The sequence below is a fragment of the Pseudophryne corroboree genome, chromosome 8 (genome assembly GCF_028390025.1).
Source record: "Pseudophryne corroboree isolate aPseCor3 chromosome 8, aPseCor3.hap2, whole genome shotgun sequence".
Classification (NCBI taxonomy): domain Eukaryota; kingdom Metazoa; phylum Chordata; class Amphibia; order Anura; family Myobatrachidae; genus Pseudophryne; species Pseudophryne corroboree.
The window spans coordinates 410,927,767-410,951,742 of record NC_086451.1 but is presented as its reverse complement, the minus strand read 5'-3'; positions in this window follow the sequence as shown (position 1 = coordinate 410,951,742).

Sequence of the window (23,976 nt, the reverse complement as noted above, 5' to 3'; positions counted from 1 at the left end):
ATTTTGAGTTTTGTTATTGCAGAAGTCACGGCCTAGCCGATCTGCACAAGCTTCTAGCCAATTTGAAGCAGAACATAAACACACAATGGGTAAAATCAAATTAAAATAAGAAATTAAACGTGGGGGGTATAAAATGGGAAAAACATGTAAGAACTCAGCTGGAGGTGAAAGCGTAAAAACCTGCTGAGGGACTTTGATTAGAACTGATCAGCCGAATTGTGGATTAGAATTCAGTCCGTCAAGTCAGGCAAAAAATCGCAAAAGAACTCCAGACCCCCGCTGCCGGCTCATGCCAGCAACGGCGAGTAGCTAGTCCCTGAGTAGGATAAAACAGGAAGACAAACCAACGCACAACACCATAACGTACTGAACTGATACACATGATTAATAACTGTAATTAAACAAAAACCACGCGCAAGCCAACATCTCATGCAATGGGGCGAATATATCGTCTGTAACTCGACGACTTCCATCGCCCCACCGCCTGGATTTCAGCCATGGAAAATCCCGCCGCCGCAGCCGAAGTCGCAGCCCCTATGCGGAAGGAATGCGTCCCGAACGCAGCGGGTGGAAGGCCCAAGCTCGCCAGACCGCCCCAGCATCCAACGAAATTGATACTTCGTCACCGGCAGCCCGTCATAATGCAGCAGCCATGACCCCCGACCGTCGGGCCGTACTGCCTCATATTGCACTGCCAAACTTACTGGGCAAATGCTCTCCTCAAGTGCCGGAACCAAGGTGACCCATCGACCTCTCCCCACTTGGTCTGTCTTAGAGCGACGCAATCTGCAAAGCAAGGACCTCTCACCCACCACCACGTCCCCGACCAGCATGCGCGAATCTGCTCGCTTAGAAGGCGCTACCAATTCCGAAACCCTAAAGGCCCCATGGTAAGCCATTGAGAACGCCAAACTGAACAACAGCGACTCAAACATGGACGACGCGACGCCTCCAACCGCCCTGATGACAGCCGGCAATAAAGCCGCATCAATGGGCCGCCTCTTGTCCGGTGGCGTCGGCGCGACTCGCGCCCATCCTTTCATCGCCTTCAGCAGAATCCCGCTTTTTGTCACGTCAGGGACGCCTTTTATTTTGCTGAAAAACGAAATACCAGCCAAGTACCGGGATACCACCGCTCTGGACCTACCCGACACATACAGCTGCCAAATAAAAGAAAGCATCATCCGATGCCCGCTCTTACCTTGTTGATTTCGTCCTCGAACAAACTCCTCCCACTCACTCCAAGCTTGTCCGTAAGCCTTAAGCGTGGTTGGCGCGACTGAGCGCAACGCTAGACCCTCCAGTCCGGCCCGATCACCTGCCAAACATAACCGGGACAATGAAAACCATGTTCGTCGGCCTCGGGTGCCAACAAACGAAACCTTTCCCACTGCCCTCGCGACAAAGCGTCGGCAATCCCGTTCTCCAGACCAGGTACATGCTGCGCGCGGAACCACACGTTCCTACGTAGGCATGTCAATAGCAACTGCCCCAGCACCCTCAGAACCACCAGCAACTTCGCCCTCTGGTTATTTATCGCATGCACCACGCCCAGATTGTCACATCTAAACAAGATGCTGCGATGAGCCAGCCGATCTCCCCAGACCTCCAGCGCCACCATAATGGGAAAAAAGCTCCAGAAGCAAAAGGTCCTTAGTTAAACCTTCGCGATGCCACTCCGCCGGCCATGAGGCCGCGCACCAAGATCCCTCCAGATAGCAACCAAATCCAGAGGCACCCGCTTCGTCGGTGAAAAGCTGCAACCTAGCGCTGTCCACCGTTGGCGCCTGCCATATACACACCCCGTTGAAGTCCTCCAGGAACGAGGCCCATACGGCCAAATCCCTCTTAATCTCAGAGGACAATCGCACGAAATGGTGTGGTCTGGCACACCCCGCAGTTGCCCTTTCTAGCTTCCGGCAGAAAACCCTGCCTATCGGGATTACCCGACAAGCAAAGTTCAACATGCCCAGCAAGGACTGCGCCTGCCGCAGCGTGACCTTACGCGACCCCTCGAACCGGCAAATAGCGTCGCGGAGCTTCACCACCTTGTCCCGAGGCAGCCGACACGATCCCGCCACCGTGTCAATCTCAATCCCCAAAAAAGACAAACAGGAGGCCGGTCCCTCTGTTTTATCCTCAGCCACGGGAACGCCGAAGTGGAAAAACAGAGCTCGGATGCTGAAAAGCAAGTCGCCGCACCGTGAAGAATTTGCCGGATCCGCACACAGGAAGTCATCGAGGTAATGGGCGACCCCGTGACCCCCTGACGAAGACTCCACGCACCAATGTAGAAACGTGCTAAACCGTTCAAAAAACGAGCATGAAACGGAACATCCCATCGGCAAACATTTGTCGATGAAATACTCCGCTCCAATCCGAAAACCCATAAAACGGAATGAGTCCGGATGTAACGGCAGCAACCGAAAAGCGGACTCAACATCAATCTTAGCCATGAGGGCCCCAGTCCCGTAACTGCGGACCAGCTCCAACGCCTCGTCAAACGACTGATATACCACCGAGCAATGAGCCGGCGGTATCGCGTCATTGACCGACGCCCCCGACGGGTAAGAAAGATGCTGAATGAGCCGAAAAGCGCCTGGAGTCTTCTTGGGAACCACCCCCACCGGAGAGATGACCAAACCATCCACCGGGGGTGATGGAAACGGTCCCTCCATCCTGCCCAACCTGACCTCCTTATCCACTTTCTCCCGCAGTACCAACGGTAAGGCTCGGGCAGACTGGAGGTTCCGCTGGGCCCGCACCGACACTTCGCTCGCAACAGGCAAGCGAAAACCAAAACGAAAACCGGAAAACAAAAATTTCGCATTCGCCCTATTCGGATACCAATCCAACCATCGGCCCATCGTATCCAACTTAATTGGCGTTGGAGCTCTGCGGAGCGCTCCCGCCCGCGGCCTGTCTCGGGTAAGTTTGCTTACCCCGGGCACCCTGACGACTGCCTTTGAAGCAAGAGGAGGCTGGGTGGGCTCCGCCACATTGCAAGCACAAGTGTCGAAACCGACACTGCTTGCCGAAGGAACAGGCCGCATTGTTAAACGCGAAACATTTCCCTTTTGTGGCGGCTTGCCCCCCTGTACGGACGGCCGACCTACCTGGCTTGGCCGTCCGCGCCGGACCCCTGGGCGGACGACCCTGCGCGGTGCCCGTCCGCCCCCGCGTTCCGGGGCTCCTTAGCCTGTTGCGAAGCCCGAGTGACCTTGAGCCAGACTTCCATGTCCTTACACCCAAAGTCCATGACTTGCAACCCGTCCTGCTTCTCCCTGAATTCCTGGTCGTACCTACACCACTCAGAGCCCGAAGATGTGCGCTGCATGTCGTGTATGAGATGCAGGTACCGAATGATGTTCATGTTCTCGTCCGGTCTATCTTCCAGGTAACAAGCCGCGAAGACCCAAAAACCGGCCAGCCAGTTATCTAAGGTACGGAACGCCTCGGCCCCGATGCCCTTCTTTGCTGCCGCCGACTTATACTCCTTCTTCGCGTCCTTTGTCAAGACAAACACATCAACGAAGTCCCCCTTGCAAATCTTCCTACGGCAGCTATTCCTCAGCCCCCGCATTACTGCCGTGTAGTCGCAGCGATCAACCCCGGGCAAATCGCAGCATTTCTTGGCCCTGCGAGCTTCCTCGCTCAGCCGCTTGCGCCTCTTCCGCCTCTTCTGCTGACCCGCCGCCCTCTTGGCGAATTTCGTCGCACGCTTCTTCGCCCTAGTTGTACTACTAACGTCAGACGCCGGCGACGACAGAGAAGATGAAGAGGAGGAAGAGGAAGAGCTACGAGAACTAGAGCTCGTGGAGGAGCCTGATACCGACTGTACCACCTCACCTGATGCTGATGGCTGCCCCGACACGGAATCCTCCGGCGTGGCCAAACCGACGTCTTCCTCCTCGGACTCTGCCATCTCCACTTCACCGCGACCCCCTGCAGAAGAGAAAAGAGCGGAGGACCCAGCAAGCAATCGCGGCGCATGCTGAGCAGCTCGTGAGGGGGGCGTCTCCGCCGCGCGTCCCTGCCAGTCCTGTCCCGGACCATGATCCAGTTCTGCGGCGGCCGCCCCGAGCTCCCGGCAGGCGCGGGCAACTCGCTGCACCGCCGAAAACCTCCGCGCCCCGGACCCGCCTGCCACCGCAGGCGTGCTGGAACTTGCAGCTACCCTCGGGGATGCAGCCGCGGCCAGCGGCCCTAATGCCGCCACCACCGTGGCCAGGGCCGACGCCAGCGTTCCGGAGGGGTCCTGACCGCCCCAAAACGCGGCATCGGACCCCGAGGGACCCCCAGCCGGGGCACGCGCCCGACCATCCGCTCGCTGCCCGACAGGCGTCAACCGGGCGCACGACGCCCGCTGCCCCGGCGGGGAAAAAGGGGCGCCCCGGACCGACTGCGAACCAGTCCCTCACCAAGCTCCGCCTCTACCGGGGGACTGGTCGTCGGTGCCAGTGCTGCCCTCGCTCTCCACATACACACACGCCCCCTCTCCCTGCGGATCGGAGCTATCTCCGGCCGCTGGGAGGGAGCCGCGGCGAGACCGGTCAGCGCGTGCAGCAGCCCTGCGGCCACTAACCCATTCCCTGTCTCCCCTCCTCCCCCACGTGCCGCTGGGTTCCGGCTCCAGGGGAGTGATTTGGGGAGACAGAGAAACCTGCGGCGCAGCTGCGCGCGCATGGCGCCGCTTGCAGTGAGCACTGGCCCCGTCACCGCGCGCTGCTACACCCCCGTGCGCAGACCCTGCCTCATTCTGTGCAGCCCTGCTGCCTCCTACTAGTGCCCTGCCTCTCCTCTTCCCCCGGCCCCCGCCGGACTACGGCTGCCGGGGAGTGAGCTGGGGAGACAATGAGGCTAGCGGCGCACTGCTACCCGCCATCGAGCTCCCGTCCGCATTCCCCGTGTCACCTGCCGCGCGAGGCCCAGCGACAAGCCCCGCGCGGCGAACAGTCGTCCCCCGCCTGGCATCTCTACTCGGCCTCGGCAAGGGGGAAGAGATAGGGGCCGAGCACGGCTCCATCGCCGGGTGCCCACCGCGGCGCGCCCGCGGGCGCCGGACTCCGCTGCTTTGTCTGACGCGCTCAGAGGTGAGGGCTGCTGCCCTTCTACCTCCGTGCGGCCCGACTGGACCTCCGGCCTACCCCGCCGCCCGGCAAAGCCGGCCTGGCCCCTGCGGCGAGGCCGACCTGGTCCGCCGCCCTGCGTCCCTCCCTGCCCGAGCCCGTGGAGACCCCAGGGGACGGAGCCCCGTCCCCCAGGCCAGCCACCCCTTCCCCGGGTCCAGCTCCACCGCCAGAAGCGCGGTACCGAGCTGGGGTCCCGGCGGAACGACGAGGGCGGGAAGCCATGCTAATAAAGGGAATGCAGGAAGAGCTGACAAAACACAAATATCTGCTAGCACAATCAAAATGGGGAGCTCTGCTATGCAGCACTCACCCACTATCAAGGCAATTCAACACCAAGAGAGAACAAAATGGCCTATCCTTCCCTATATATACTAACCCTCCCCCTTTTCCAAGGGCTGTACTTTCCTTCCAACTAGATCCACCCCTCACAAGATGTTTAACTCATTCCTTTCCTATGCAGTCAATTCTCTCTCCTTTTGTTAGGTTTTTTATTTTCAGGGAGACCTGCTGGCAACAGGCTCCCTTCATCGTGGGACTGAAGAGAGAGAAGCAGACCTACTTAAATGCTAGGCTCTGCTTCTTAGGCTACTGGACACCATTAGCTCCAGAGGGAGTCAGAACGCAGGTCTCCCTAGCGGTTCGTCCCGGAGCCGCGCCGCCGTCCTCCTCGCAGAGTCGGAAGATAGAAGCCGGGTGAGTATAGGAAGACAGAAGACTTCAGAGGCGGCAGAAGACTTCAGATCTTCAGTGAGGTAACGCGCAGCCATTGCTTCCACACAGATCACACGCAGCGGACACTGTTGGGTGCAGGGCGCGGGGGGGGGGGGGGGGGCGCCCTGGGCAGCAATGTATACCTCTAGGACTGGCTATAAGTATATATACACTAATTATGTTGTTTTTAGAGTATCCCCGCCAGTTTGGTTTAAAAGAGCGGGACCGAAGCCCGCCCCTGAGGGGGCGGGGCTTCTCCCTCAGCACTCACCAGCGCCATTTTCTCCACAGCACACGCTGAGAAGCTGGCTCCCCGGACTCTCTCCTGCTGATCACCGGTGACAGAGGGTTTTAAAGAAGGGGGGGGGGCACATAATTTGGCGCAGTGAATATATAAAGAGCGCTGTATCTGGGTCATTTTTTCCAGGGTTATTGGTGCTGGGTGTGTGCTGGCATACTCTCTCTGTTTCTCCAAAGGGCCTTGTGGGGGAACTGTCTCCAGATTAGACCTTTCCCTGAGTGTGTGGTGTGTCGGTACGTGCGCATCGGCATGTCTGAAGCGGAAGGCTCTCCTAGGGATGAGGTGGAGCGCATGAGTGTGGTGTCTCCGTCGGCAACGCCGACACATGACTGGATGGATATGTGGAATATTTTAAATGCAAATGTGAATTTATTGCACAAACGTTTGGACAAAGCAGAGTCCAGGGACAGTACAGTGGGTCATACCCTGCCTTTCCCTATGTCACAGGGGCCTTCTGGGTCTCAAAAACGCCCACTTTCTCTGGTAGTTGACACAGTTACCGACACGGATTTTGAATCCAGTGTCGATTATGATGATGCGAGGTTGCAGCCAAAATTGGCAAAGAGTATTCATTATAGATGACCCCACGGTGCCTAATCCAAAGATCCACATGTTTTTTTTTTTTTAATAGAGTAATTTTTATTCAACAGCATAATAAAGATACAGACATTTCAGTGAACACTGGGAGGCACGTGTGGTATTACACAATATTCTGAATCGCATTTGTCTCCAAGGGTATACATATACGAATAACATTCCCCTTATTGCTTTTCCCGTGCAGTTTCCCCACCATATACATATTTTTTCTGAATAGTCTGTAAGCAGATCATAATTCGCATACTTAATGTTTTATATATTTTCTCCCCTAACCTTTATTGTAATTACCCCGTCTAGTAGGCTTTATATAGCCCACAACCCCTTTACACCCAAACAAAAAAAAACCTTAAAATGAACTCAAGCCTAGTCAAGCCAAGGTGTGTATGGCGTGGTGTGGCAGCTAGATAGTCAAACAACTACGTTAAAGGAGAGATTAAGGTTCGGCCCAGCGCCCCAAGGCCCACATAGCGCAACGCAGCGAAGGCCTGTGCCCCCTAAATCTGAAGGGCAAGGGAGGAGTATGTGGAATTGATCCAGCGGGACCATATCTTCTCGTATTTGGTAAGGGCATTGTATTTCATATATACATAGCGTTCTTTTAATAGGGTGTCGTTCACCATTCCTTTGAAAGCAGGTATCGTGGGAGGACGTGGGGCCATCCACGTCCGCGCAATACACACCTTTGCGAGAGCGCACATACTGCGGGCATACATGTTGTCCCAACTGGACCCATAGTCAGGATCGCCCACCCCCAAAATACAAAATCTCGGAGTCAGCAAACCTCTTGATATCCCCGTTTGTTCCAGAATCGACCCAACCCCAGCCCAGAACCCCTGCAGCAACGGGCATTCCCATGTGAGGTGCCAGAATGTGCCTCCGGCAACCCCGCACTTGGGACAAACATCGGCGCTATCAGACCTAAATCTGTCCAGCCTGCTTGGTGTCATGTATGTTCTATGCAGAATGAAAAGCTGTATCTGCTGAAACCGCAGCGATTTGGTGACCTGGCTCGGGTTACCCAGAGCGCCCTCCCAATCTTCCCCATCTATGGGACCCAAATCACACTCCCAGCTCTCCCGAAGATTCGAAAGCGGGTCTGCATGTACTGTTTGAAGGAGGTACGAGTAGGTGAAGGAGATCACCTTGACTCGACCCAGTGAGTGTAGAAATATTTTTATGGGGAAGGGGATGAGCGCCGGGGGAGAATCCCCGAACTGTTGCCTGCAAGGCGTGCCTGAGTTGTAGGAATCTGTAAAAGTGAGAGTTCGGGAGTCCAAACTCCTCCTTTAATTGCTGAAATGATTTCAATGAATCATCGCTGTATAACTGGGACAGTGAAACTATCGAATATGGGGCCCACACCCTCTCGCCCTCCAGAGACCCCAGTTCGCTAAGCAGTGTGGAGTGCCATAAGGGGGTATCCGGGTCCATACCCTCGTACCCAAGCAGACCCTTCAATGCCAGCCAAATCTTCATAGCCTGAAAAACAATAGGAGGTGAGAATCTAGAAGGGTTTCCCCCCACCAGGACCTGTGCCGGGGAAAGATCCGGGTAATAGCACCTAAGGAACGCCCAGCCTAGTCCCGCCCCCTCCCCTCCTCGGAGCCACATACCAATATGTGATAACTGAGCAGCATAGTAGTACAATTGGAAGCGGGGCAAGGCCAAGCCGCCCTCCCTTTTTTGTCTGGTAAGGGTGGATAATTTTATTCTAGGTCTTTTATTGGCCCATATCAAGGACGTCATGACACTGTTTAATTTCCTAAAGAAGGCTGGAAAAATGTATACAGGGGACTGCAAGAGGACATACAATAGTTTAGGCAAAACTACCATTTTAATGAGGCCGACCCTGCCCGTCATTGTCAATGGAAGCTTACACCAAGCTCTCGATTTGCGCACTACTGTCTGTACAAGAGGGTCAAGGTTTAGGGGCACAAAGTCTGATGGGTCGTTAGTAACTAAGATCCCGAGGTACTTAAACTGGACTGTCCAACACAGCGGTAGGGATATTTTCGGAACCTGGGGGATGGGGCCTATAATGGGCATAATAAATGATTTGGACCAATTTATGCGGAGACCCGAATACCCACCATAGGTCTCAATGACCCGCAGCACAGTGGGCATATCCACCGCGTAGTCTCGGAGGAATAACAGCAGGTCATCCGCATAAAGGGCTATTTTGTCAGTGCAGGAACCCGTATCTATACCCCCAATGTCCAGGTGCGACCTAATCAAACAAGCCAGGGGTTCTATGGCTATGGCAAACAGGGCAGGAGAGAGGGGGCATCCCTGTCTGGTGCCCCGTGTCAAAGGGAAGGAGGAGGAAATGTAGCCGTTCACCAGGACCCTGGCGCGTGGATTCTGGTATAACAGTTTGATCCATTGTATAAAGTTTGGGCCAAAGCCCATGTTCCCCATGACTCCCCACAGGTTGGGCCACTCAACGCTGTCAAATGCCTTGGCCGCGTCCAATGAGACCACAGCCGCGTCCGAGGGGAAGTCATGAGGAGCCTGCAAAATAGTGTACAGCCTGCGCAAATTGATGGATGTGGATTTCCCAGGCATGAAGCCGGTTTGATCCGAGTGAATTATAGATTCTATTACTAGGTTGAGCCGGACCGCAAGAATTTTCGCCAGGATCTTGGCATCTGTGGGAATAAGGGAGATTGGCCTATAGGACTCCAAAAGTTTGGGGTCCTTACCAGGTTTTGGAAGCATTATAAGAATCGCCTCGGACATTGAGGGAGGAAGGCAGTTTGCGGCAAACATATCAACATACGTGTCAAGCAGCTGGGGACCAAAAAACCCAATGTGTTGTTTATATAGTTCGGTGGGAATACCGTCACTACCCGGGGATTTACCACTAGGGGACACTTCCACCGCCGATATCGCCTCCTCCAGGGTCAGAGGTGCGTCCAAGGCGTCCCTAGCCTCAGGGGAGAGTTTAGAAAGTGGTATATTTGTCAGGTAGAGGTCTAAGTCCTCCATGGAGCACGTCAGTCGACTGTCATATACCTCCCTAAAGTAACGGAGGAACATTTGTGCGATGTCAGGGGTGTTATTTACCGTGGAGCCGTCTGGGTCAAGCAGCTGCGTTATCGTGGTCCCGGGTCGATCATAATGCACTAAGTGGGCCAGCAAGCTACCTGGTCTGTCCGCCTGCATATAGATATTGGTGGCCCTAAACAAGAGGGAGCGTGCATTTTTTTAAAGGTGAGCCAGCCATGCCTCCTGAGCCACCAGCCATCGGGCCTTCAGCGCAGGGGTACCCTCGGTCAGGTATCGTGTCTCCAGGTCCCTACACTCAGTCTCAAGCTGTCTTTCCGTCGCCCTGCGGGCCACCTTGCAGGCAGCAATTTTGCCAATCAATGTACCGCGCAAATACGCTTTGAATGCATCCCAAACGACCGGGGCCGGGGCCGCGCCCGTGTTATCCGTGAAAAATCCCTCCCATGTGGGCGCTAAATCCGGGCAATCGCCCAGTTGGGCCAGCCAAGACGGATGCAACCGCCAATATGACTGTCCCCTCTGACAGCCCTCATCCAATGTCAGCACCAGGGGTGAATGATCGGATACCCCCCGCGCCTCGTAACGGACATCCGTCACGCCAGGCACAAGCTCAGGCGAGACCAGGGCCAGGTCGATTCTGGAAAAGGAGCCATGTGTACCTGAATAACAGGAGTATTGCCGGAGGGTAGGATTCCGAATCCTCCAGGCGTCTACCCACTGCATGCTATCTAGGAAATCTGCGAATTTAGATCTAGATGTAATCAAGCCGCCCCCCGCCCCTTGATCCCGGGGAGCCCTCCATTTGTCTAAAGAGGCATCCAACACAGCGTTGAAGTCCCCCAGGCAGATGACAGGGGTGTGAGGGGAGGAGGCGACAAATGAGGCGGCCTTTTGCAGGACATCATATGAAAACGGGGGGGGGGGGGGGGAACATACACAGACAATAGGAAAAAATTAAGTGAAAACAGTTTACATTCTAAGAACACGTATCTACCATGTGAATCTGTATTTACCCTGATCATCTCAAACTGTACAGTCCTCTTTATCATTACCGACACCCCTCGGGAGTAGGAGGAGTGCGAGGAATGATACGCCCACCCCACCCAAGGCCTGCGGAGCGACAACAGCCTGTTCCCCTCCAAGTGGGTTTCACTTAGACAAATGATGTCCGGGCCATATTTCTTGATCATTTTAAATACTAAGGATCGCTTAACTTTGTTGTTGATGCCCCGGACATTCCATGCCACGATTTTTAAGGGAGGCATGTCGGCCAAAATATCAACAGGGGCACAGCACTACTAGCAGCCACCCGTCCACCCGGAGCTCCGCTCACAAAATCATGTCGTCCGCAGGCCCCGGACCCCGAGCCGAACCCCAGAAAGCAGTGCGGCCCCCCCACACCCTTTAAAGTATATAGGCTTCGTAAGTTCAAAACATATAACAAAAAAACTGCTGAGAGGCCAACAGTGGCCCCCAAACATCCCCCCACCCCGTATACCTCCCCAAACTGTGGCATACCCATATCCCTAACCAAACTTTAGCCCTGGAGATCCCAAAGCCTACGGCAACACTGTACCAGGCGTACAGATCAAAACAACCCCAATACAAAAACCTTTATGCGTTTATACGTTTGTATCACTTCTCAGCAGAGTCCAGAACCACTAAACAAGAGGAAGCTCCCTGGACTTATACTTGCGGAATGTAGGCCCACAGGGGAGGGCGACCCGATGTCAGTCTGGAGCCAGCTGGCGGACCCCAGGAGCATATCTGTCCAACCAGGAAGCCGCTTCCCTGGGCGAGCTGAAGAACTTGGTCTCCCCGTCCGCCACCACACGCAGCCTGGAGGGGAACAGCATCGAGTAGGGCAGGTTCAGGTCACGAAGACGTCGCTTGATGGGAAGGAACTGGGCCCGGTCTTTCTGAACCTCCGCTGCAAAGTCCGGAAATGCCCACACTCGGATTCCGTTCCGGATCAGGGGACCCTTCACGCATCCCAGGCGCAGGACAGAGTCCCGATCTTTGTAGTGCAGGAATTTTGCTATAAAAGTTTGTGGCGGAGCGCCTGGGGGCAAAGGCCGGAAGGGCACCCGGTGAGCCTGCTCCACTGCAAACTGGGAGGTGAAGGATTCAGCGCCATATACCTCTTTTAGCCAAGACTCCAGGAAATCTTCGGGGTGTGCCCCCTCCTCCTTTTCTGGAAGGCCCACAAATCTCACGTTATTTCTGCGGAGTCTGCCCTCCATGTCCAGGAGTTTGGTTTGCATCGTTGTGACTTGTTGTGTAACTGCAGACACCGATCGTTGTAAAGGGCCGCTGAGGTCCTCCAAGTTGGAGACCCTTGTCTCGGTTTCGCCCACCCTCTCTCGTACTCGTTGGACGTCCTGTCGCAGCAGTGATAAATCACACTGCACCTTCTCCATTTTGTCCGACAGACGTTGTTCACTGGCCGCAATGGCCTCCAAGACCTGCTGGATGGAAGGAGCAGATGGCTGTGCATTCGCCCCTGAGTCGGCCCCGGCCGAGGGATCCATTCTGGCAGGGGGGGAGGGCTTGGGGGATGACTGCGTCGACTGGGTTGCAGGCTGTCGAGCAAACTTCTCCAATTTAGCAGCGGCCGCACTCTGGCCGGCCCTCACCATCGTATCAAGGTCCAGCTGTATTCAGAGTCCCGGTATTCAGTGTTAAGAAGTATAGCAGTGGGTGGTGAATGCAATATCAGCAGCACATCAGGCACAGGGATAGCCAGCTGTTATATTGAAGGGAGAAGGGGAGTCCAGTGTTAAATATATATCCAAAGTATGGTGGTGCAAAAGCAAAAGGCAGGGCAGCTAAGACCAGTCCAAATCCTCCAGCCCAGTGTATCTGCACACACACACTGCACCCTGAAATGAGGAGAGACACAGGGAGCTGTATGTAGAATGTAAAATGGCCGTCCAGCACACTGATGTTTCCCCCTCAACCCTCCCTGCACCAGCCTTCAGGGGAGCAGAGTTATTTATATGAGGAGCCCTGGAGGTGCAGGAGTGGGGTGCCGCTGTCCGCTGTGGCCGCCTCAGGAGCGCGATCGCCCGGCGGAGCTCCGAAATTGAGGCCGGGGATTGTGTTGCGGCCTAGGCCCGGAGTCCGGGCGGCCGCTGGCGCGAGCCGGGAGCGCTCGCACGAGTTAGTGACGGAGCCTGCCGCTTCACCTACACCGCCAGACAGGAGAGGAGTCCAGGGAGGACGACAAAAAGAGCCTCAGGATGACTTCAGGATCTATGTCCAGGGAGCTCCCAGATCCTGCTTCCTAGTCCCTTGCCGCCGTGGCCACGCCCCCAAAGATCCACATGTTTAAAGAAAAGAAGCCTGAGGTTACTTTTCCACCTTCTTTTGAATTAAATGAGTTATTTGAAAGTGCTTGGGAAACTCCAGACAAGAAACTGCAGATTCCCAAAAGGATTCTTATGGCGTATCCTTTCCCGATCAAGGACAGGATACGGTGGGAATCCTCCCCAAGGGTGGACAAAGCGTAGACGCGCCTTTCCAAAAAGGTGGCGCTGCCGTCTCAGGATACCGCTGCCCTCAGGGATCCTGCTGATCGCAAGCAGAAAACTACCTTGAAGTCAATTTACACACATACCGGTACATTACTCAGGCCGGCGATAGCGTCGGCTTGGGTTTGTAGTGCTGTAATAGCGTGGACCCGATACCTTATCTGCTGATATGGATACGATGGATAAGGAAACTATTTTATTGACCCTGGGCCATATTAAGGATGCGGTCCTTTATATGAGAGAGGCTTAGAGGGATGTAGGCATACTGGGGTCCAGAGCGAACGCTATGGCGATTTCTGCCAGGCGAGCACTGTGGACCCGACAGTGGACGGGTGATGCCGACTCGAAACGGCATATGGATGTTTTGCCTTACAAGGGTGAGGAATTGTTTGGGGAAGGTCTCGCGGACCTAGTTTCCACGGCTACTGCAGGTAAATCATCTTTTTACCTTATGTTTCCTCACAGCCTAAGAAAGCGCCACATTATCAGATGCAGTCCTTTCGGTCGCATAAATCCAAGAGAGCTCGGGGATCTTCCTTTCTTGCCAGAGGTAAGGGCAAGGGGAAAAAGCTGCCAGCTACAGCCAGTTCCCAGGAACAAAAGTCCTCCCCGGCTTCTACTAAATCCACCGCATGACGCTGGGGCTCCGCGGGAGGAGTCCGCTCCTGTGGGGGCACGTCTTCGTCTTTTCAGCCAGGTCTGGGTTCACTCTCAGGTGGATCCCTGGGCAATAGACATTGTTTACCAGCGGTACAAGCCGGAATTCGAAGAGGTGACTCCTCGCCGGTTTTTCAAATCGGCACTGCCGACTTCTTCCCCAGAGAGGGAGGTAGTTTTAGCAGCAATTCAAAAGTTGTGCCTTCAACAAGTGGTGGTCAAGGTTCCCCTGCTGCAGCAGGGGATGGGCTATTACTCAACCCTGTTTGTGGTCCCCGGACGGTTCGGTCAGACCCATTCTGAATTTAAAATCCTTAAACCTATACTTAAAGAGGTTCAAGTTCAAGATGGAATCGCTCAGAACGGTCATCGCAAGTCTGGAAGGGGGAGATTATATGGTGTCCCTAGACATAAAGGATGCATACCTTCATGTCCCCATTTATCAACCTCATCAGGCGTTCTTGAGATTTGTGGTGCAGGATTGTCATTACCAATTTCAGACGTTGCCGTTTGGGCTCTCCACGGCCCGAGGATTTTTACCAAATTAATGGCAGAGATGATGGTGCTCACAATTATCCCATACTTGGACGATCTCCTGATAAAAGCGAGATCGAGAGAACAGTTGCTGGACAGTGTATCACTCTCCCTGAGGGTGTTGCAACAACACGGTTGGATTCTAAATCTACCAAAGTCACAGTTAGTTCCAACGACCCGATTGCCTTTCTTAGGCATGATTCTGGACACGGAACAAAAGAGGGTTCTTCTCCCGATGGAAAAGGCCCAGGAACTTCAGAGCTTGGTCAGGGACCTGTTAAAGCCAGACAGGGTGTCGGTACATCACTGCACTCGAGTGCTGGGAAAAATGGTGGCATCTTACGAGGCCATTCCATTCGGCAGGTTCCATGCCAGGACTTTTCAGTGGGACCTTCTGGACAAGTGGTTCGGGTCACATCTACAGATTCATCAGATGATCCGCCTGTCCCCCAGGGCCAGGGTATCTCTCCTGTGGTGGCTGCAGAGTGCTCACCTTCTTCTAGAGGGTCGCAGGTTCGGCATTCAGGACTGGGTTCTGGTGACCACGGACGCGAGCCTCCGAGGATGGGGAGCAGTCACACAGAGAAGAAACTCCCAAGGTCTGTGGTCAAGCCAGGAGGCTTGTCTACACATCAACGTTCTGGAATTAAGGGCCATATACAACGGCCTTCGTCAGGCGGAGACCTTACTTCGAGGTCTGCCAGTTCTGATTCAGTCAGACAACATCACAGCAGTGGCTCATGTAAACCGCCATGGCGGCACAAGGAGCACGGTGACAATGACAGAAGCCTCAAAGATTCTTCGATGGGTGGAGAGTCATGTAAGCGCTCTGACAGCAGTCTTCGTTCCGGGAGTGGACAACTGGGAAGCAGACTTCCTAATCTTATTTTTTCTTTACTATTGATTTAGTTTCTTATTTTCAGGTAGCTCTGTGTGGCAAACAGACTACCTGCTTCGTGGGGCTTAGAGGGGGGACCGAACCAACCTCCTGAGGGTTAATGGTTCGTAATCCCAGCTGACAGGACACTGAGCTTCTGAGGTACTGATCACACATCGTTAGTATGTGTGCCCACGCCAGCAGCTAGCTGCCACCCTCTAACAGATGCCGAAGACCAGGTGCGGTGAGTGTTACACCGGGGTCCCGGTTAGCAGGTCCCCGGTGCAGTGTTGGCGGCAAGTCAGCGGCGGTCACGGGCCCGGAGCTGCGGTGTGTAAACTGTAAGGGACCGCGCGCCATTATGAGGGACGGGGCTTCCTGGAGCAGGACCAGCGGTGGGAATGCACCATTTCCATGCTGCTGCGGATCTTCAAGGCTGCATGCACACTGCTCCTCCAGGACCCACACTGTTACAGTCTGTCTGAACCGGTACCTGGGGGGAGCGCACCAGCGGTAGCGCCGCTGCACTGTTATTGCATACACTCATTTACACACATTGTGCTACTGTGTTCTGTTTGCTGGGTCCGCTCCAAAGGGCTCTCTAGGGTCTGTGTGGGGTGTGGAACATTTGGCTGCGCTGTTTTTTTACTGGATAATGGGGGAAATTTACTAAGGTGGGAGATTTTTAGAACTGGTGATGTTGCCCATGGCAACCAATCAGATTCTACTTACCATTTATCTAGCTGCTTCTAGCAGATAATAGATATAATCTGATTGGTTGCTATGGGCAACATCACTAGTTCTAAAAATCTCCCACCTCAGTAAATTTCCCCCAATGTCTGTAGATTTGGTTATCTGTGCTGCTTGTAATTCTACCCCGTCTTCAGCGTGGTCTCATGTGTGAGCAATGTTCCTTGTCTCCTCAAGGACCTAGCTCACAGGCACCTGACTGGTTGGATAGTTTTAAGAGCATGATTCAAAATGTCTATACTGAATTAGCTGCAGCTAAAAGGGAGAGACAGGTGTTAAAACACTCAATTGATTGTGTAGCTAAGGCAGAAGATTCCAGGAAGGCTTCGCAGCCCCCTCTAGTGGCTTCACATAAACGCTCACTACCACAGGTTTTACAGTCTGATTCTAATTCTGATCAGCCAGATGTGGATGATGATGATATGGACGAGGACAGCTCTCTGTCCCCTGAGGTCGAGGCCCTCATTTTTGACATAAGAGAGGTCCTTCACATACCAGAGGCGGAACCAGATGAGGAGTTATACTTTAATGTAAGACCCAAGAGTTCAGTTACCTTTCAGGTGTCTAAGGAGTTAAACTCCCTGGCCAGGGAGGCTTGGGTAAACCCTGATAAAAAAATGTAATTTCCTCAGAGGTTTTTGTATACCTTTTCCCTTCCAGATAAGGATAGGAAGGTCTTGGACCCCCCCCCCCCCCCCCCGTCAGTAGATACATCTGTATCCAGACTGTCAAAAAAATTGGTTCTGCCTGTCCCTGATGCTGTATACCTAAAGGAATCTGCTTATCGTAAAATTGAGAAAACGCTCAAGGCCATTTATACGGCAGCCGGTGCAGCACAGCGCCCCACAATAGTTTGCGGGTGGATCTCCAGGGCTGTGGTAAAGTGATCTGACAATGTTATTGATGGTTTAGAGTCTGCCCCGGGATGAGGTAGTTAACCCTGCTGCAACATATACAGGATGCTGCAAATTTTATGAGTGAGGCTATAAAGGAGTTGTGTAAGATTAATGGCCGCACTACTGCTATGGCGGTCTCAGCACACAGAGCTCTGTAGTTGCGTCAATGGGCGGCGGACGCTAATTCCAAAAACGGTGTGGAAAATCTTCCCTTTACAGGTGATGCCTTGTTTGGAGACAAATTGAATAAGTGTATCTCCCAGGCAATGGCAGGTAAGTCTACCTACCTGCCGTCAGCTGCACCACCTGCTAAACGTTCTTACACCGAACCCTCCTTGAAGTCCTTTCGGGTGGCAAGGTTCAGAGGCAGGGGCCGAGGGGTCTCCACCACTTCCAGAGGATCTCATGGTAAGTCCCGTAAACCTGCACCTGCTGTTGCCTTGGACCAGACTACCAGATCCCCTGCCGCTAAAGCTTCCCAGTGACGGTTGGGCCCAGCGACGAGGTGACTGTCAGGTACTCGCCTTCAACGCTTTGCCCACGTGTGGGCGGAGTCCTGCCGGGAACCTTAGGTGAGGGACCTCATTTCCCATGGATACGGGCTGGAATTCCAAACTCTACCTCCTCACAGGTTTTTCAAGTCGGGCTTACCAGCTTTATCTGCAGCAAAAGTTACCTTGCAAGAGGCTATTCAAAAACTCTTGCAGACAGATGTGGTAGTTCCTGTACCTCCTCCGTTACGCAACAGGGGTTTTTACTCCAGTCTTTTTGTTTTTCCGAAACCAGACGGTTCGGTGTGCTCCTTCTTGAATCTGAAGTCTCTCAACCTGTATCTGCGGGTGTTCAAATTCAAGATGGAGTCCCTGAGGGCGGTGGTGTTCGCTCTGGAGGAGGAGACGTTCCTGGTGTCTCTGGATGTCAAGGATGCTTACCTTCACATTCCTGTGTGGCCTCCTCATCAGGCTTACCTCAGGTTCGCCATATTGGGCGACCATTTCCAATTTCAGGCCTTACCCTTCCGATTATACACAGCTCTGATGATCTTCACCAAGGTCATGGCAGAGATGATGCTGCAACTGAGCATGATGGGAGTCAACATAGTCCCCTACTTTCCTACTGAAAGATGTGTAGGAACGTCTGCTACACAGCATCGATCTGACAACTCGCCTTCTCACTTATCATGGGTGGATCCTGAATTTCTAGAAATCTCACCTGGAGCCGACCCAGCGTCTTCAGTTCTTGGGAATGATACTGGACACGGTATCTCAAAAGGTGTCTCTCCCAATGGACAAGGCCTTGGCTATCCAGGCTATGGTCCGCTCGGTACTCAGTCCCCGCAGTGTGTCTATCCATCTTTGCATCAGGTTACTGGGCAGGATGGTGGCTACTTACGAAGCAATCCAATGCGGCAGGTTTCATGCCCATCCTTTTCAACTGGATCTGCAGGACAAGTGGTCGGTTCTCACCTGCAAATGCATCAGGAAGTAACCCTCCCTCCAAAAGGCCGGATTTCTCTATTATGTTGGCTTCAACTTCCTCACCTACTAGAGGGCAGGTGTTTCAATATCCACCCGTGGATTCTACTGACAACTGACGCCAGCCTCCGAGGTTGGGGAGCGGTGACCCAAGGGGCCCAGTTCCAAGAGTTGTGGTCAGTTCAGGAATCGACTTTATCGATAAAGGTTCAATCAGACAATGCCACGGTGGTGGCGTACATAAACCGACAAGGAGGAACAAGAAGCAGAGCGGCGATGCGAGAGGTGTCAAAAATCCTCCTCTGGGCAGAGGCCAATGCAAGGGCCATCTCAGCCATATTCATTCCAGGAGTGGACAACTGGGAAGCAGATTTCCTCAGCAGGCACGACCTACATCCAGGGGAATGGGGCCAACATCCCCAGGTGTTTCAACAAGTTGATCCGCCGGTGGGGCTGTCCGCAGATAGATTTGATGGCTTCTCGTCTCAGCAAGAAGCTCTGCCGTTACTGCTCCAGGATGAGGGATCCGCAGGCCGTAGCAGTAGATGAACTAACGACACCGTGTACGTACCGATTCATGTACCTGTTCCCTCCTCTACCGCTAATCCAGAGGGTGCTAAAAAGGCTAAGAAGGGAAAGCGTTCTGGCAATTCTCATTGTCCCGGATTGGCCTCGACGGGCGTGGTACTCGGACCTTCGGGCCTTTGCTCTGGAGGATCCCTGGCCTCTGCTGCTCCAAGATGATCTTCTTCAGCAAGGTCCGTTCGTCTATCCAGACTTACAGCGGCTACGTTTGACGGCTTGGAAGGTGAGAGGGAGATTCTAGCAAGAAAAGGTTTTCCCTCCCGGGTTATTTCCACCATGGTCCAGGCCAGGAAGATGGTAACGTCAAAGCATTATCATCATATCTGGAAAAAGTATGTTTCCTTTTAGTAAGTAGAAAGGTTCCTCCTGTGGAATTTAGAATTGGTCATTTTCTACTTTTCCTGCAAGCAGGAGTGGATATGGGTCTACGTTTAGGCTCCATCAAAGTCCAAATTTTGCCGCTCTCTATTTTCTTCCAGAAACCGCTTGCTATGTTGCCTGAAGTACAGACTTACCTGAAGGGTGTTATTCATATGCAACCGCCCTTTGTACCTCCCACGGCTCCGTGGAACCTCAATGTCGTTCTGTCTTTTCTTCAATCGGATTGGTTTGAACCCTTACATAGGGTGGAGTGAAATTTCTCACCTGGAAGATGGTGATGTTATTGGCATTGGCAGGCCAGGCGTGTCTCTGAATTAGGGGCCTTGTCCTGCAAGAGTCTTTATTTGATTTTTCATGAAGACAGGGCGGAACTTTGGATACAAACAAATCTTTCTTGTGCACCACGGACAGCGCAACCATGTGAAAAGAAGGGGCTGCCTTGCGACTACTCAGACCCAAATAGGTGTCTCACCACAAAACACCAGAACATGCATACAATAAAATTGGAAAGTAGGGAAAAAGATGTCACAGGGCGCCACAGAGTATAATCGTGATGTTACATATAAACCATACGTCCCTTGTAATACTGAATCCAATCTCAGGAATGCAGAATGTTCACCTCATTCATTGACCAGGCATGTCAGCGTGTATGCAAAGACAGAGGGGAAAGAAACCATCATGTGCAAAAAACGTTACATTTAATAACACATAGGACAATTCACATAAGGGACTGGTTTTAAGAGAACATAGAATAAAACAGCAGCCACATTTGGATCCACAAAACAATTACCAGAAAATCTGAGAACCATATAATCAGTTCTCAAATGAGCTCTTAATCGCCACGAGACCACCCAGGTATGGAAACTGGGAAATAACCTAGTCCTTGTATTGCAGGATCCGCTGTGTAAGGCTGGTGAAAACGCCCAACGCGTTTCAACTCTTTCCTGGAGTCTTTTTCAGTTTTTGCCGAAGGTGGTGTCAGCTTTTCATGTGGACCAGCCTATTGTGGTTCCATTGTTGGCTGATGCTTCTGTGGGCCCTGAGTCCTTGGATGTGCTCAGTGCTCTGAAGATTTATGTCAAACGGACGGCACGTCATCGGAAATCTGACTCGCTGTTTGTCCTTTATGATGCCTCCAAGATTGGTCGGCCAGCTTCTAAGCAATCTATTGCTCATTGGCTCAGGTTGACAATTCAACAGGCCTATACTTCGGCGGCTCTGTCCTTGCCGACGTCTATTCAGGCCCACTCAACGAGGTCAGTGGGGTCCACCTGAGTGGCTGCCCGGGGTGTCTTGGCCCTACAATTGTGCCGAGCTATACCTTGGTCTGGTTCGAACACGTTTGTTAAATTCTGTAGGTTCGATACCTTGGCCAATGATGACCTTCAGTTTGGTCAGGCGGTTTTGCAGGGGTCTCAGCACTCTCCCACCCGTTTGGGAGCTTTGGGACTTCCCCTTGGTACTAAAGTACAAGACCCCAGTATCCACTAAGACATAAGAGAAAATAGGAATTTAATACCTACCGGTAATTCCTTTTCTCCTAGTCCGTAGTGGATACTGGGCAACCTGTGTAAGTATTTCGTTGGACCAACGTTGCGGTCCCATTATGTTGTTGGGATAGCCGTGCTATCCGAGTTAGGTTGGTGTTGCTATCCTCTGTTCTGGTTAGCGCCCTCCTTTCGTTCATGGCTTTTTGTTGGCTTCTACACACTATATATACTTACCTTGACTCCCTGTAGCCATTTAGTCCACTTGTCCACGTAGCATCCCCAGTCTCTGTAATAAAAAAATCCATACTCACCTACCCTTTGTGTCCATGTAGGCATTCAGTATAAGCTGTGGCATTAAACCCCCGCTAAAAGAGCTCGGTTCTGAAAATACAACGGTCCCTTACGCATATTTTCCCTGTGTTTCTAGTATCAGGACCGGCTCAGGAGCCTAGTGGTGTTTGTGTTAAATATGGGGGGGATCCCTACTACATTTCTCCCCCGTATATTTACAACCAGGACAGCCTCCAAAAAAGCCAGATGCTGGTTGTGGGAAAGACCCCACGCCATATTTTTTATTTTTTTTATTTTACTTTTGATCTCTTTTACAACCACAGAAGCCTGCACAGATCTCACGGGTTGGGATTGCGTGACCGGCGGCTGGGATCCTGGTGGTCAGCATCTCGACGCCGGGATCCCAGCCGAAGAATGCCGGCAGGGGGGCGAGCGCAACGAAACCCCTTGCGGACTCGCTGCGCTTGCCACAGGTTCTGTTTCCACACCATGGGTGTCGTGAACACCCACGAGTGGGAATAGTGCATGTGTGTCGGCATTCCGATAGTTGGCATTTCAAGCGGTCGGGATCCCGGCGTCTGTATATTGACCGCCGGTATTGTGACTATATCCCAATCTCACTTATCTGTGCAGGGTGTGTCTTTAGACAGTGGGAGGGATTGGCTATGGTGACTGCCAACTCAGACTGACACATCGTATGTCATTAGTTTTGCCATACACACTAGACGATAGGCACCAAATCGCTAATGATATCGCTAGGTTTGATGTTCAGCACATTAAACCCGGTGTCTGTCGCTAGCGACCGCAGGAGTGCACAATTCCCCCGTACACACTGAGCAATGTAGGCAGTTTGTCATTCTGAATCCGTAGATCGGCCCAACACCGCTCTGGTGTGTACCCATCTTTAGGTACAGGCGTATTAGCCACTCCGGAAGGAAAGATGCAAATGAAATAACTACCTGTTTGTTGAATTTCTTTGATTTCAGCAATGATGCCCATTTGCCCTGTTGTGGTGCGTTGTTGTCATGCTTCCACTAGAGGAAGGCACAATCTGTTCTTGTATCAATGAGAATTTCATTCTAACCTTCGGGTGACCCGGTGATAAACCCACTAGGAATAGCTGCCACAGATACAGTCAAGGACATGAGTGTAACATAATAATGATCCCATTCATTGTCGGGACTTAAATGCTCACTCATCATGACGTATATGGGATTTATCAGCTTAATACACACTGGCTGAAGGGAAATAATCATGATTTATTTTTTATTTATTTATAGTGATCTCTCTTATGTAATTTTGGCCCCATTTATTGTAGGAACATATCAGTAGATAGAACAATAAAGTAAAAATATAGGGTCTATATCAGGTTTGGTTTCTGGTTACAGTTTAAATCCGCATTATCTGTTTTTATTTGCTGATCTTAAGATGGTATTCATAGCGAGGGTTACATTAGAGAGGAACCTATATATAAAATACCTAACCCTTGTTGTTAAAGACGGAGACTACAGAGATCAGTATACCATGTAAGTAATTAGATTTTCCAATTTCCGTTGCCATTGGTTACATCAGAACTATTTTAATGCAGTTCAAGTCCCACACACAGGTCACTGAAGTCTGGCAGATGGTTTTATTTCTGGATTACATTATATGTTGTTGTGATTGGGAGGCGGCGAAAGCACCATATTTATCCAACTGTTCCATTAGGTGTCATTTTGAAGGTCATTGTCTACTTTAGTCAGTCTATGCCCAACAATTTACATTTTTAAATGAATTTATTAGGCGATTTGCAGAAATGTGCTAAACTCCTGGCTAACTTGGAGCTGGCAATTTTTCTAGGACTACTGTTACTTGTGCCCCACCTTCTAACTTAAGTTGTGTAGCGTTATTACCCCCCTTCCCCCATTTGTCACTTTTCATATCCCAGACCTGAAATGACAAAGTAAAAGTGTATACCATATGAAGTATACTTATTGCCCGTTGTAATATATAAAACTTCCATACCTCCCAATTTTGACCCAAATCCATTGGGGTGTGGATCATTAGATCGACAGTGTCTAGGTCGACAATGTTTAGGTCGACCACTATAGGTCGACAGCCACTGGGTCGACAGGGTTGGAATGTCGACAGGGTTTCTAGGTCGACATGTGCTAGGTCGACAAGTCAAAAGGTCGACATGAGGTTGTTGGGGGTTTTTTTTGGGGGGGGGGGGGTTGTGTCGTTTTTTTCGTATTTCACTTCCTAGTGGACACTACTGCACATGTGCGGTGCATTCGCAATTGGTGAAGCTCAATGTTGCTGGAGCTTTTCAGAGGGGTGTAGTATGGTATGCCGGCGGCCGGGCTCCCGGCGACCAGCATACTGGCGCCGGGAGCCCGACCGCCAGCATACCGACAGCGTGGCGAGCGCAAATGAGCCCCTTTATTCTATTTATTTTACGCTATTTATTCTCCCTCCAGGGGGGTCATGTACCCCCACGAGGGAGAACATGTGTCGGTATGCCAGGTGTCGGGATTCCGGCGCCGGTATACTGTGCGTCGGGATCCTGACATTCGGCAACCAGAAGACCACCCTTTCAGAGCTAGGTCAATTTTGAAAATTAGCTGTTGCCATAGAGATATTTGGGGATTGCGCTATACGCCACTAACGGCAAAATCAATTATTTCTCTGGGGTTAATGGTATAATAAATCGCCCCAATTTTAAAGCGAGCCTTTCTCTGGTGAAAACGGACATTTCCACCTTAGTAAGGGTTTGAT